This window comes from Berghia stephanieae, chromosome 8 (genome assembly GCF_034508935.2).
Source record: "Berghia stephanieae isolate SIO BIC M18660-M18661 chromosome 8, UCSD_Bste_1.3, whole genome shotgun sequence".
Lineage (NCBI taxonomy): Eukaryota > Metazoa > Mollusca > Gastropoda > Nudibranchia > Aeolidiidae > Berghia > Berghia stephanieae.
In genome coordinates this window covers 52,927,359-52,941,805 of record NC_088367.1, presented here as the reverse complement: position 1 = coordinate 52,941,805, position 14,447 = coordinate 52,927,359, and positions in this window count along the sequence as shown.

Below are 14,447 nucleotides of genomic sequence, written 5' to 3'. Positions count from 1 at the left end.
AACAAAAGAAAGGCAGAGAAAAAAAAGAGGAAAAATATAATATTATATTGAAATACCCTCTATAAATAGATAGAAGTACCATATATATATATATATAAATAGATAGAAGCACGGTATATAAAATAGATAGAAAGTTGAATACAATGACAAAGTGTCCACAAATAGATAGATATAATTTTCTGTAAGGCATTGATTGATGCATGGTCAAATAGAATGACGCATGGATTGACCGGGGTTCAATTCGTACACAACACAATAATATGGCAATAGGTGGAATAGCACGCGTGTCGGCTATGAGACGTGATAGTCAAGAGTCCGGTCATAGCCACGTCGATATTCATGCCTAACAGCTGGATAAGGATGGCGGCCTTCCAGTTTGTTCGCTTTCTTTTAAATGTTTTACAGCGTTTGCGACGACACATGCAGTTCATTTTAGCTCCACTCCAGTAAAAAAGGAAGAAAAATGGATAGTCAAAAAAAAAAATAATGTAGAATTTCAATTCAAGAAAAAACAAAAAAGAAAGACAAAGGGAAATGGTATAAACAATGAACAGATAAAGATTCCAAGAGCACACTATTAGTGCAATGAGTTTGAGATCACCTAAAAAATCTCATCCACACAAAAGCACAGGATTCCCTAAGAGGAATACACTCGAATGTTTACAAACCAAACGAAGAACATAATACATAACAGAGAGATGATTTTCATCTCCCAAAACGAATACTATACATTTGCCATATATATAATATCTCTCTCTCTCTCTCTCTCTCTCTCTCTCTCTCTCTCTCTCTCTTCTTCTCTATATATATATATATATATATATATATATATATATATATATATATATATATATATATATATATATACGTCGGCCCAGGAGTATATCGACTGCTTGGCATGAATTCAAGGTGGCTATGACATCAGTACATCGTTCTGTAACGTCGGCCCAGGAGTATATCGACTGCTTGGCATGAATTCAAGGTGGCTATGACCCAGTACATCGTTCTGTAACGTCGGCCCAGGAGTATATCGACTGCTTGGCATGAATTCAAGGTGGTATTAACCCAGTTCATCGTTCTGCACGGAGCTGATTGTCGTCAACCTCAAGGCATTATTCTTCTTATTTTAATTTTTCCTTCTTCATCTCAACTTTAGGTCTAACAATCAATGAGAATGGGACTTTTGAAAAAATAGTATATTTTGTGGACATTTTTAACCTTAACTTATTTTATTCCATGGCCATCTGTCTGGCATTTAAGTAAAGTATTGGTCAAATTATTGCTTTTGTTGTTGGCTGAAAAAGGGCTTTGATCCAAAAAAAAAAAAAAAAAACATAAATAAAAATCCGCGTTTGGTATTTTGTTCTTTTTGTCTGTTTGTTTGTTTGTTACTTTTTACAGCCCACAGCTTTTAGCAGCTTAGAAAGATTTTTTTTCTTTTGAATAAAGCGCCCAGGTGGTTATAGGTTAAAGGTTACTGCTGACACCAACAGAACAGAGGCAAGGCTCACACAGACAGGATGGTGATATAACGATTGGAATAACAACAAAATGCCACACAGTAGATTGCGAGAAAAAAAAAAAAAAAAAGATCCGCTGATTGAACAAAAAGAAAAAGATAAACATTTTGTTGTTTAGTTTAAAAAATAAAAATCTTCATAACTAAAAAGAAAAAAAATGTTTGTTTGTTTGTTGAAAGTGAAACGAATAATTATAAGCAACAATGAAATGGATAAGGCATTGTAATATTTGATTTAAAAGAAGTCATAATGAAGAGTTGAATATTATCATACGTGTAATGTCATCCATCAATGGCCAGACAATGGTCGGATGTCATCCATCAATGGCCTGAGAATGGCGTGATGTCATCCATCACTGGCCAGACAATGGTGGGATGTCATCCATCTATGGCCAGACAATGGTGGGATGTCATCCATCTATGGCCAGACAATGGTGGGATGTCATCCATCTATGGCCAGACAATGGTGGGATGTCATCCATCTATGGCCATGAGAATCGGCGTGATGTCATCCATCAATGGTGGGATGTCATCAATCTATGGTAAATAGTAATAATGATTATATAGGCCTAACATCCAGTTAAACGTGCTCTGCGCGTTATTATGGCCAGACAAGGTGGGTGCACTTATGGCCAGACAAAGTGTGTTTGGATGTCATGCTTTATGGCCAGACAAAAGGTGGGATGTTGTATGCCACACGTAGATGCATCTGTATATGGCCAGACAGGTGGGATGTTATGCCAGACAAAGGTGGGCTGTCATCTGTATATGGCCAGACAACGATGAGATGTCATCTGTATATGGCCAGACAATGGTGAGATGTCATCTGTATATGACCAGCAACGGTGAGATATCATCTGTATATGGCCAGACAACGATGAGATGTCATCTGTATATGGCCAGACAACGGTAGGATGTCATCTGTATATGGCCAGACAACGGTAGGATGTCATCTGTATATGGCCAGACAACGGTAGGATGTCATCTGTATATGGCCAGACAACAGTAGGATGTCATCTGTATACGGCCAGACAAAGGTGAGATGTCGGGTGTTTGAGATTCCAGCAATTGAATTTACAATTTACAGCCAAGCTATACAACTTAAAATAAATTTTGTTTCATTGAGGAGAATATAAAATCGAGTATCCTAAACTCCTGAATTCCAGACCCTATAATTTCTCATCATTTAAACCATACGCCCTTCACCAAGCATCACCAACATCCATGTATCTATAACATTAAGAAACCCAATGAATTTGTTGCTATTTATTCCTTCTCATCGGAAGGCATGACCTCAGTAACAAGTTTGGTATTTTCGGCAATACATTGGTTGGTTCAAGGTCCGAACCAGCCCGATATTGTATTGTATCGTTCTCGTTATCATGTAGTAGTAGTAGTAGTAGTAGTAGTAGTAGTAGTAGTAGTAGTAGTAGTAGTAGTAGTAGTAGTAGTAGTAGTAGTAGTAGTAGTAGTAGTAGTAGTAGTAGTATTAGTAGTAGTATAGTAGTAGTAGTAGTAGTAGTAGTAGTAGTAGTAGTAGTAGTAGTAGTAGTAGTAGTAGTAGTAGTATAGTAGTAGTAGTTTGGTTGTTTGTTGCTTTAGGTCTCTTCCAACACAATTGAGGTTATATGAGAGACCGCTGAAACAAAAAAACAAGCAATCTAACAAAAATAGTACAAATGTAAATCAAAATCATAACCTAAAGATATCATAAGCTAAATTATAAATAACCAAGAACAAACAGGCAGAAGATTTACAGAAAAAAAATATCCCTGTCAAAAATACAATCACAAACCAAAGAAGCAGGATAGGCTAGTAAAGAGAAGAAGAAACGACATCACTATCGGATCGTACACCCATGCGAACATCATAGGTATATGATTCAAGGGTGATGCTCCCATCCAACCACCCGCTAGTAGTAGTAGTAGTAGTAGTAGTAGTAGTAGTAGTAGTAGTAGTAGTAGTAGTAGTAGTAGTAGTAGTAGTAGTAGTAGTAGTAGTGGTAGTAGTAGTAGTAGTAGTAGTAGTTATAGTAGTAGTAGTAGTAGTAGTAGTAGTAGTAGTAGTAGTAGTAGTAGTAGTAGTAGTAGTAGTAGTAGTAGTAGTAGTAGTAGTAGTAGTAGTAGTAGTAGTAGTAGTAGTAGTAGTAGTAGTAGTAGTAGGTGGATACGTATGAATTCAATCAGAAAGGATCATAGAGGAATGCATCGGAAATTCAATAGAACATTGCCTGACGGCGGCACATAGGAGACGGTTAAGCGTGTTTTTGTATTAAATGCAATGACAGTATAGATAACTAATGATTGAAGTGACGAGGCTGAAAGGCAAGCTGGAAACACGTGAAAAAAAACAAAAAACAACAACAACAACAACAACAACAACGACATTGTCATGTGCCATCAATATATTATAATATAAAATAATATCATGTAAGCACAACAAAGCACACGCGGTCAAAGCACTTTCGTAATTTATAAGCAAGTACAGATAACACCTTATATTAAATAAACAAGCTCAGATTATCCCTTATGTAGAGGCGAGTCCAGTTAACTCCATATTAATAAGCAAGTCCAGATAACTCCATTTTAATAAGCAAGTCCAGATAACTCCTCATTTATAAGCAAGTCCAGATAACTCCTTATCTATAACTTATTCGAGGGAATGTTATCATGCAGATTAAGACCGATTATTTTAACACTTTTGACATGATAGTTTTACCTAACCCCCTCTGCCCCCATAAGAAAAAAAAAAAAAGCACAAAATCATGCCAAATGTAAATTGTATCAAATATGATCAAAATCACGACCATTAATTTTCAGCTAAAAATATTGAAATATAATTGAGAGTGACAAAGTATCATGGCGGTACGCTTTGCTGCTGAATTCATCTCATTTTAAATAAACTATAATCATTTCTCTCGCTCAGTAATATATAATTGTTTTTGGCCATCAAATTCAGCAATCTGACCACGGCTACCTATACATTTACATATATTGAGACAATATAATTTTGATTCAAATTGATTTGTTTGAAAAGTTAAAGAGACACGTTGTAAATATAGCAATGGCATAATAGTGATGATGATGATGATATAATAATAATAATAATAATAATAATAATAATAATAATAATAATAATAGTAATAATAATAATAAAATAATAATAATAATAATAATAATAATAATAACAATAATAATAATAATAATAATAATAATAATAATAATAATAATAATAATAATAATATAATAATAATAATAATAATAATATAATAATAATAATAATAATAATAATAATAATAATAATAATAATAATAATAATAATAATAATAATAATAAAGAAGAAGAAGAAGAAGAAGAAGAAGAAGAAGAAGAAGAAGAAGAAGAAGAAGAAGAAGAAGAAAGAAGAAGAAGAAGAAGAAGAAGAAGAAGAAGAAGAAGAAGAAGAAGAAGAAGAAGAAGAAGAAGAAGAAGAAGAAGAAGAAGAAGAAGAAGAAGAAGAAGAAAAGAAGAAGGAGGAGGAGGAGAAGAACAAGACCAACAACAACAATAGCAACAATCATAATATGATGCAGTAGATTAGATTGGAATGATATGAAAGCAAAGCCAGCAGATGACCCAATCATCAACGCATTTTTAAAAATATATTATATTGTATTATAAGCTAAAAAAGAAAAGTGATTTTCGAAAATAACAACATTGGAAACACAACATCATCATTTGGTGGTGAGAGAATGAGCCCTCTGTCATGAGCACGTCATTATCAATCACAATCAATTCATCAAAATTCAAGACATTTGAAAAAAAAAAATACCAAACCCCACCCCCTAAAAAAAACCAAAAAAAAAAAACAAAAAGCAAAAAAGAAAAACCCATAAAACCCTAAAAACGACAAAATAATATTTTACATCCTTTGTCAAATCGTGAAAACAGCTTGATGATGATGAAGATGATGATGATGATGATGATGATGATGATAATTATGATGGTGTTTATGATGATGAGAATAAGGCCTTTGAGGAGTGAATTTTTTTTTTAAAAATTTGTTTGTTTATAAGGGTGTTGCGGCTCTTGAAACACATTAAGGTCATATCAGCGTCAGTAAAAAAAGAAAGAAGATGGGATAGTCAAATCATATAGATGTACAATTAAAACGACTTGAGAGAGAAGGGAAGACAAGAGGGGAATTGATTTAAATAAGACACAGATGTAGATTCCATGAGCACACAATCAAAGTACTTAGTTTGAGATCACCTAAAAGTCTCATCCAGCTACAAGCACAGGTCCCCACTAAGAGGAATACACTCAAATTTTTACAAACTATATATTACATAATATGTAAACAATTCATAATACAGTGCATAACAGAGAGATGATTTACAAGACAAAAAATATCATCTCCCAAAACTCTTAACTATACATTTGACTGTTTCCCTCTCAGCCAGGATATCCGGCCAGGGCCAGGACAAAAACAAGTAATCTCATTCCAAGACAAAGACAGAAAGCAATTTGGAAAACATATATAGGGGGATAGAAGACACAGTAAGTGCCTCCCTGCCCACTATGGGAGGTCAGGAACCCCGCCCAGAATGAGTGAATGGCAAAGTACATAAGACAGAATAACACATCAGAAGTATTATTATCTCTCAAATGCTGTTAGTTTAAAATCAGCCAACCTTAACTCAAATTTCTAGCATTGTACGGCCGCAACAAAACAACAACAACGACAACAACAAAACAACAACAACAACAACAACAACAAAAACAACAACAAAAACAACAACAACAACAGGTATTTGACATTTTGGTCAGCAAACTCATCCTTCAAGTGATTATCGATTGATTGAAATAATAACCAATCGATATTTGGAAGTCTCTGGACGAAATTTTAAATATGCTCTTGTTTTTTGTTCAAAGGAAGTTTCATCATGCAAACACACACTCATACACACACACACACACACATACACACACACATACACGTACAGACACACACACACGTACAGACACACATACACGTACAGACACACACACGCACACAGAGGATTTTCATTTAAAACAATATTTAAAAAAAACTAAATTCACAATCAGTGTACCTTATAATATTCAAAAACAGTTTGTTAACGATATACTTAATCATAATAATATTTAAAAAATAAATAAATAATTAAAATCTCCGAGACGCATTTAAAAGAATATTCCACTGGATCAAGTGTTAAACTTGACATTTTTGTTACTGGATCAAGTGTTAAACTCGACATTTTTGCTACTGGATCAAGTGTTAAACTTGACATTTTTTTTACTGGATCAAGTGTTAAACTTGACATTTTGGTTACTATCATCCTATGAATACGAAATGAGCCCTTTATTTAGCAACAATGAAGACATTCTCTCCAAAGGCTAATTTCCAAAGAACACGTTTGATGTTTGAATTATACTCTTAAGCAGTTCTAAACGAATAATTGTAAAAAGCATTTTATGACATTCACATTTTATTTAGCGGGGGGGGGGGGGGGGGGGGTATTTTTGCTTTTTGTCGTTGTCGTTTTTAAGAGAAAAAAATTCAATAATACTGTATTTATAAGTTTGCAATATTTTTGTTTGAATATTCGTGTTTTGTATATTTGTTCCTATTTAAAAAAGTGAGTGGAGCAGGCACTTATGTTGATAACGACAAGAAATGAAGTGAGTTGGAAAGTGCCTGAAGACAACAGGGAATAAAAATTTCAATTTTCAACTTTTTTGAGTAATGGATAGCTCAAACAGTAGAGTCATGCTCTCCTCGACCAGGCGGAGTTGTCGTACCAGTAAGGTTGTGGGTTCGAGCCCCGATGGCTGCCGCGAAATTCTGATTCTCTATTGTCTTCAGGCACTTTCCTACTCACTTCATTTCTTGTTATTAGTTCCAATTGACAGTCTTCCAATGAAACCAACTCCCTATTTCATCCCAAAATACTAACGGAATAGTGAAAATGGAGAGGCTTCATATATCGTTCCAATACAAAGCCTCTCCATTTTCACTCTTTCATTAGTTTGTTTTTATGTTTTGTTTTTAAGGGTTTTACGGCACTTGCAACACATTAAGGTCATATCAATGCCAGTAAAAAGGAAGAAAATGTGATAATAAAAAGTTCTAGAATTAAAATTAAAACACCCAAGAAAATGGACAACAAAAGGGGAACTGGTTCAAATAGGGAACATGTAGATTCCAAGAGCACACCATCAAAGTACTTAGTTTGAGATCACCTAAAAGTCTCATCCAGACACAAACACGGGTCCCCACTAAGAAGAACAGTCTCAAATGTTTACAAATCGTACATAATACGTAAAACAAAAACAATAGACAGTACATAACAGAGAGATGATTTACAAGGAGAAAAAAAAATCATCTCCCAAAACTAACTATACATTTGACTGTTTCCCTCTCAGCCAGGGTACCCGGCTAGGACCAGGACAAAACCAAGAAATCTCATTCCAAGACAAAGACAGAGAGCATGTTGGAAAACAGGTACAGGGGAATAGAAGACATAGTAAGTACCTCCCTGCCCACTATGGGAGGTCATGAACCCCACCCAGTGAGATCAATGATATACCTCTATTTGAAATATGAGACCAACCTCCACAAAACAGTGCTTAAGTAAGTACCTCCCTGCCCACTATGGGAGGTCATGAACCCCACCCAGTGAGATCAATGATATACCACTATTTGAAATATGAGACCAACCTCCATAAAACAGTGCTTCATCTCAGGCTAATTCAAAAGTAGGTTAAACTACTGAATGAATGATTAAAAAACCACAAAACTCTGGTGAAGTGAACGTATATATGTTGTACGTATACATTATACCTATATATATATATTATATATATATAATTATATATATATATATATATATATATATATATATATATATATATATATATATATATATATATATATATATATATATATATATATATATAAGTTGTTTTTTTTTTAGAATAGTGGAATCAATAATTGAAAGTAACAAAACTAAAATCTCACATTTTAAGTCAGTTATAAAAAAATGTTTTTGACATTTAGTTCAGCTGACATAAAATAGTTTTGCGATGATCGGCCGTACAAGGAAATCTATCCACCAGTTGTCCATTACAATGTAACATATGGAAATACAGCATCTGGTTAAATTTATCTTTTTTTCAAAAATAAAACGAAATAAATAAAAATGAAAACTCATTATAAAAGAAAAACAAAGCAAAAATGAAAAAAAAAACCCCAACAAACATAAGACAAAACAAAACAAAACAACAAAAATACAGTAAACAATGAATATAATGAGACAGGTGAATTATTGACTACTTGGTTATCTGGGTTAAACTTGACATTTTTGTTACTGGATCAAGTATTAAACTTGACATTTTTGTTACTGGATCAAGTGTTAAACTTGACATTTTTGTTACTGGATCAAGTGTTAAACTTGACATTTTTGTTAATGAGTATCATTCATAACAACAGGATGAATGAATGAATGAACGAATGAATGAATGATTGACTGAATGAATAAATGAATGAAAGCATGAATGAATGCATGAATGAATGAATGAATGAATAAATGAATGACTTGATGAATGAATAAATTGTCAGGCAAAGTTCAACAGTTCAACGGGAAATATTAAATCATTTGTTAAACAATTGCAATGTTACAGTAATTGACAACAGATGATATAGGTATTTATTATGTCAAAGAATGCACAACCAAAAAAAAAAAAAACCAACCAAAAAAAAAATGATGGAAGTAAGCAATATTAAGAAAAAACAAAACAAAACAAAATAAAAAAGCGTAGAAGGCTTTGAATTCGTTGTTTGATTGCGTTAGTTTTTTTTTTTTTTTGTTGATTCATTTTATCCTTGGGACAGACACGCTACTGGGGGGATGATTATACGGTAACTGTCGCAGACTATAACAAAACCGCCATATTTGAATAACTTTTTTCTTTCCCTTTACCGATGCCTTGCCAAAGAAAGAAAAAGTAACCAAAAAAAAAAAAAAAATTTTTAATGAATTAATAAAATTAGACCCAAAAAAATCATTAATATCTGATGATGATGAGGACGGCGTAAATAAATAATGTAACCATGTAGACAATCGTAATAAATTGTTATTAAAATAAAATTGAGACTGAAAATTATTTTTACATTCGACCAAGAGATCAATTCTACACCTAAAGTCTCTCTTTAATTTTCTTTTTTCAAAAACTCAGTGGGATATTTCTTAAGAATGAGGTGTAAATTTATTTTTAAAATTGCCACTGCAGAACGATATCACTGAATTAAATGAAAAAAATAAACAACAAATACATTACCAAATCTTAAGTAGAAAAACATAAAAAAATTATGGCTTGATCTATAACAATAAAAATAATGTTTAATTTAACAACAACAACAACAACAACAACAACAACAACAACAACAACAACAATAATAATAATAATAATAATAATAATAATAAATAACAATAATAATAATAATAATAATAATAATAATAATAATAATAATAATAATAATAATGATAATAATAAATCTACAAACTACAATGACAAAACAGTCATAATGAAAATGTCCAGCGTATTTCAAAGAAAGCAAAATAGAAAAAAAAAACAAAAAAAAAAACAATCAATGAATGGAGAAATCAAATCAATATAAAAACAAAAGTATAACGAAAATCAAAACTGATTCAAACGATCGACAAACTTCTTGAAGCAGCCAATATGGGATTCATTAAGTAAAAAATGTAAGTAAAATAAAAGATATATTATCTGTACACGACAAAAAAAAAAAAGGACACAAAAAATCACATAGATATGGCCATAGATTTTACTTATAATTACTCTCATTCTTATCATTGCAATTCTGATACTAAATAACTTACTTACTTATCCGAACCAAGGACCATCTGAGCTCTAGCCCTTCGGTCTTGTGCCATGACGTAGAGGTTAGACGTCTTTCGCAATTCTGATAGATCTGGCGGAAAGTACTTTGCGATAGACTAATGTCCTATCAAAAGGGTAGCAAGCAATTGATGTTGTCTTGTTTCATGTTACAGTAAACGGAGAACAACTCCAGCTCCATGGGCCTTAAGGCTTTACCGTTGCTACTTTTGACTATAAATTCCATTGTTCATCATAAATCTCCCCAGACAATATACAAAAACCATTTGAACCAGTAGGCAATAATTTGAAAATGTCACTCTACAGTTTGAGAAAATCACTTAATTCACTCCACGGTTCGGTAAAAATGAATGAACTCATAATCATTATCAGGGTAAAAATGGGACTGTATGTCAAGTCGATACATTTACATTCTAAAAAGTCTGTTTTTCTTGTAAATTATTTTTTAAAATAAATTATTCTAAATTAAAAAAAAAAAAATATTGGGTAAAGAAAATAGTGAAAAGGGAGGGGGGGGGGTGTTTGAAGAAATGATATTGATGATATGAGCTTAGGTAATTTACTCACAACATTGCACCAGCTGGTTATATTTGTACCAACACACAAAACTGAGTGTAAACTTGGCCGTTTATTGATGGTATGTGCTTGGCTACGAAAGCTCACAACATTGCCATCCGAAAGTATAACAGACCAACACACGAAATTCTGAGTAACCTTAAACGTTTATAGTCTGGTTAATATAATATTGTGAGAATTGCTCATAAACTTGGATGGCAAAAAACAATAACAAAAGCCTGAGTAACGTCAACTTCGTTCTATCTATAGTCTGATTGATACAATGTAGTGACAACTACTCACAAAAATGGCTGGCTAAAAACGATAACAGAAAGGTTAGTTTCCGTCTTTTGATACTCTTGAAAGGGGGGGGGGGGGGGGGAGTATAAGGAAATGTTTTTTTGCTGCCTTGTTGGAATTGAAGCTATTTTGATTGTATTCACTAGTGTTAAATGGCGTGGTAGAGGAATGAAACAAATGTGTGCATTTGTGGCCACAAAGGTCAGAGGTGGAAGCACAGGGAATGAGAGGAATAGAGTCGATGTGTATCCAAAGTCCAGAGGTCAGAGCACAGGGAATCAGAGGAAAAGAGTCGATGTGTATCCAAAGTCCAGAGGTCAGAGGTCAGAGCACAGGGAATGAGAGGAAATAGAGTCGATGTGTATCCAAAGTCCTCCTATTAAAAAAAAACAACAACAACAAAAAAACAACAACAAACAAACAAACCAACGCATACACAGTGGAATAGCAGTAAATACACATCTCATGCGTTACACAACACTGCTCTTGGAGGCGTGTGTTATAAATCAATCAATCATTAATACTATTTGCCTTTTGTTAAACAGTAAAACAGACATTTCTTTGCACAGAACACATCAATCAATCATTAATATTCTTTGTTTTGTTTTTGTTTAAGTTTGTGTTTGTTTTTAAGGGTTTAACGGGGCATGCAACACATTTAGGTCATACCAGCGCCAGTAAAAAGGAAGAAAAGTGGACAGTATAAAGGTTCTAGATGTAAAATTAAAAGGAATTGAGGAAAAACTAAGATAAAGGGGAAATGGTTCAAACATGTATCAGATGTCGATTCCAAAAGCACACTATCAGTGTACTTAGTTTGTTTTTTTTTTTTGTTTTTAAGGGTTTTACCGCGCTTGCAACACATTTAGGTTATATCAGCGCCAGTAAAAAGGAAGAAAATGGGCTAGTCGAAAGTTCTGGAATTACAATTAAAGCACCCAAGAGAGAGTAAGACAAAGGGGAATTGGGAACAAATAGGGATCAGATGTAGATTCCAAGAGCATACCATCAATGTACTTAGTTTGAGATCACCTATAAGTCTCATCCAGACACAAGCACAAAATCCAACAAGGAGGAACACACTCAGATGCTTACATCATACATTAAAAATAAATATAATAATACATAACAGAGAGATGACTTACAAGGGGAAAAAAATATCATCTCCCAAAACAATAACTATGAACTTGAATGTTTCCCTCCCAGCCAAGCACTATGACCAGGGACAGGACAAAACCAAGTAATCTCATTCCAAGACAAGGACAGAAAAGCAAATTGGAAAACAGATATAAGGGGTATAGAAGACACAGCAAGTGTATCTCTGTCCACTATGGGAGGCCAGGAACCCCATCCAGTTATCTCACAGTAAAATAGAAATATTTCCTATAGCATATATCGGCATTTTATATCAATCAACATTACACGTTCTAGGACTGAGATCATTTCAGTCATACGGTCATCATATTTCAAACTGATACTACAAGCTGCTATAAGCTTTGGACTGTAAAAAAGTAATAAACAAAAAGGAATATAACACCTTCAAAAAAAGAACAAAAATACCAAACACGGAACATTTCGGGCTCAAAACGCTTCTTCAGCCAACAACCAAAAAACAATAAAGTCATAAACACATTACTAAATTCCAGATAGACAACAGATGTATCTATGTCTTTATGGTTTTTTTGTTGTTGGCTGAAGAAGGGTTTTGAGCCCAAAACATTCTGTGTTTGGTATTTTGTTCTTTTATTGAAGCTGTTCTTTTCATTTTGGTTTATCACGTTATTTCACAACTATACGAAGAAAAAAAAAAAATAATAATAAAAAGACTTCAGCGTTCAGTTACTTCACTCATGATTCATTTTGACCGCAAAAATAGGCAAAGTCCCCATTAGAAATTCACACCAACTCTTTGTCATCGATTCCTGTATGATTTTGGCAACGATTTCAGAACAAAAAATTCCCCCCCCCCCCCCAAAACAAGGTATAGTTTCTGCAGTGGATTATCCCAGTTACAATATAGAAATTATCAAGATCACCAATCTCCACACGACGTAAAGCTACGACTACGACAGACGAATAATTTCCTTCAAAATAAAAACCCGCAAAAATTATAATGATAATGATTAGTGGTTTTTTTTTACATGGAAATATCAAATTGAGAAAGTAGAGGAGCAGGCACTGGCGTAAGATAAAGATCTGAGACAGTTTGTAAGAAACGGTGCCAGATAAAGCAAAAAAAAAAAAAAGGAAAAAGAAAATAAACCATCCCATAAATCAGTCCTCCTCAACTGTCGATGAACGAGGAAACCTGATTTTTGGGGGGAAACGGTTCATTTTCTTATATTTTTTCCTTCTTGCTTTTGTCTGACACCGTTTCATCATACAAACTGTTTCATATCTTCTTTTCATGGCACTCTATCCACTATACAGCGATCCACTTTACAGCGGCCCACTATACAACTATCCACTATACAACGATCCACTATGCAACTATCCACTATACAACGATCCACTATACAACGATCCACTATACAACTATCCACTATACAACGATCCACTATACAACTATCCACTATACACGATCCACTATACAACTATCCACTATACAACTATCCACTATACAACTATCCACTATACAACTATCCACTATACAACTATCCACTGTACAACTATCCCTATACAACTATCCACTATACAACTATCCACTATACAACATCCACTTCAACATCACTACAACTATCCACTATACAACTATCCACTATACAACTATCCGCTATACAACTATCCACTATACAACTATCCACTATACAACTATCCACTATGCAACTATCCACTATACAACTATCCACTATACAACTATCCACTATACAACTATCCACTATACAACGATCCACTATACAACTATCCACTATACAACGATCCACTATACAACTATCCACTATACAACTATCCACTATACAACTATCCACTATGCAACTATCCACTATACAACTATCCACTATACAACAATCCACTATACAACGATCCACTATACAACGATCCACTATACAACTATCCACTGTGCAACTATCCGCTATACAACTATCCACTATACAAACTCAAAGCTTTCTACAAGAGATCTCGCCCAATAATCCATCAGCAACATTCAA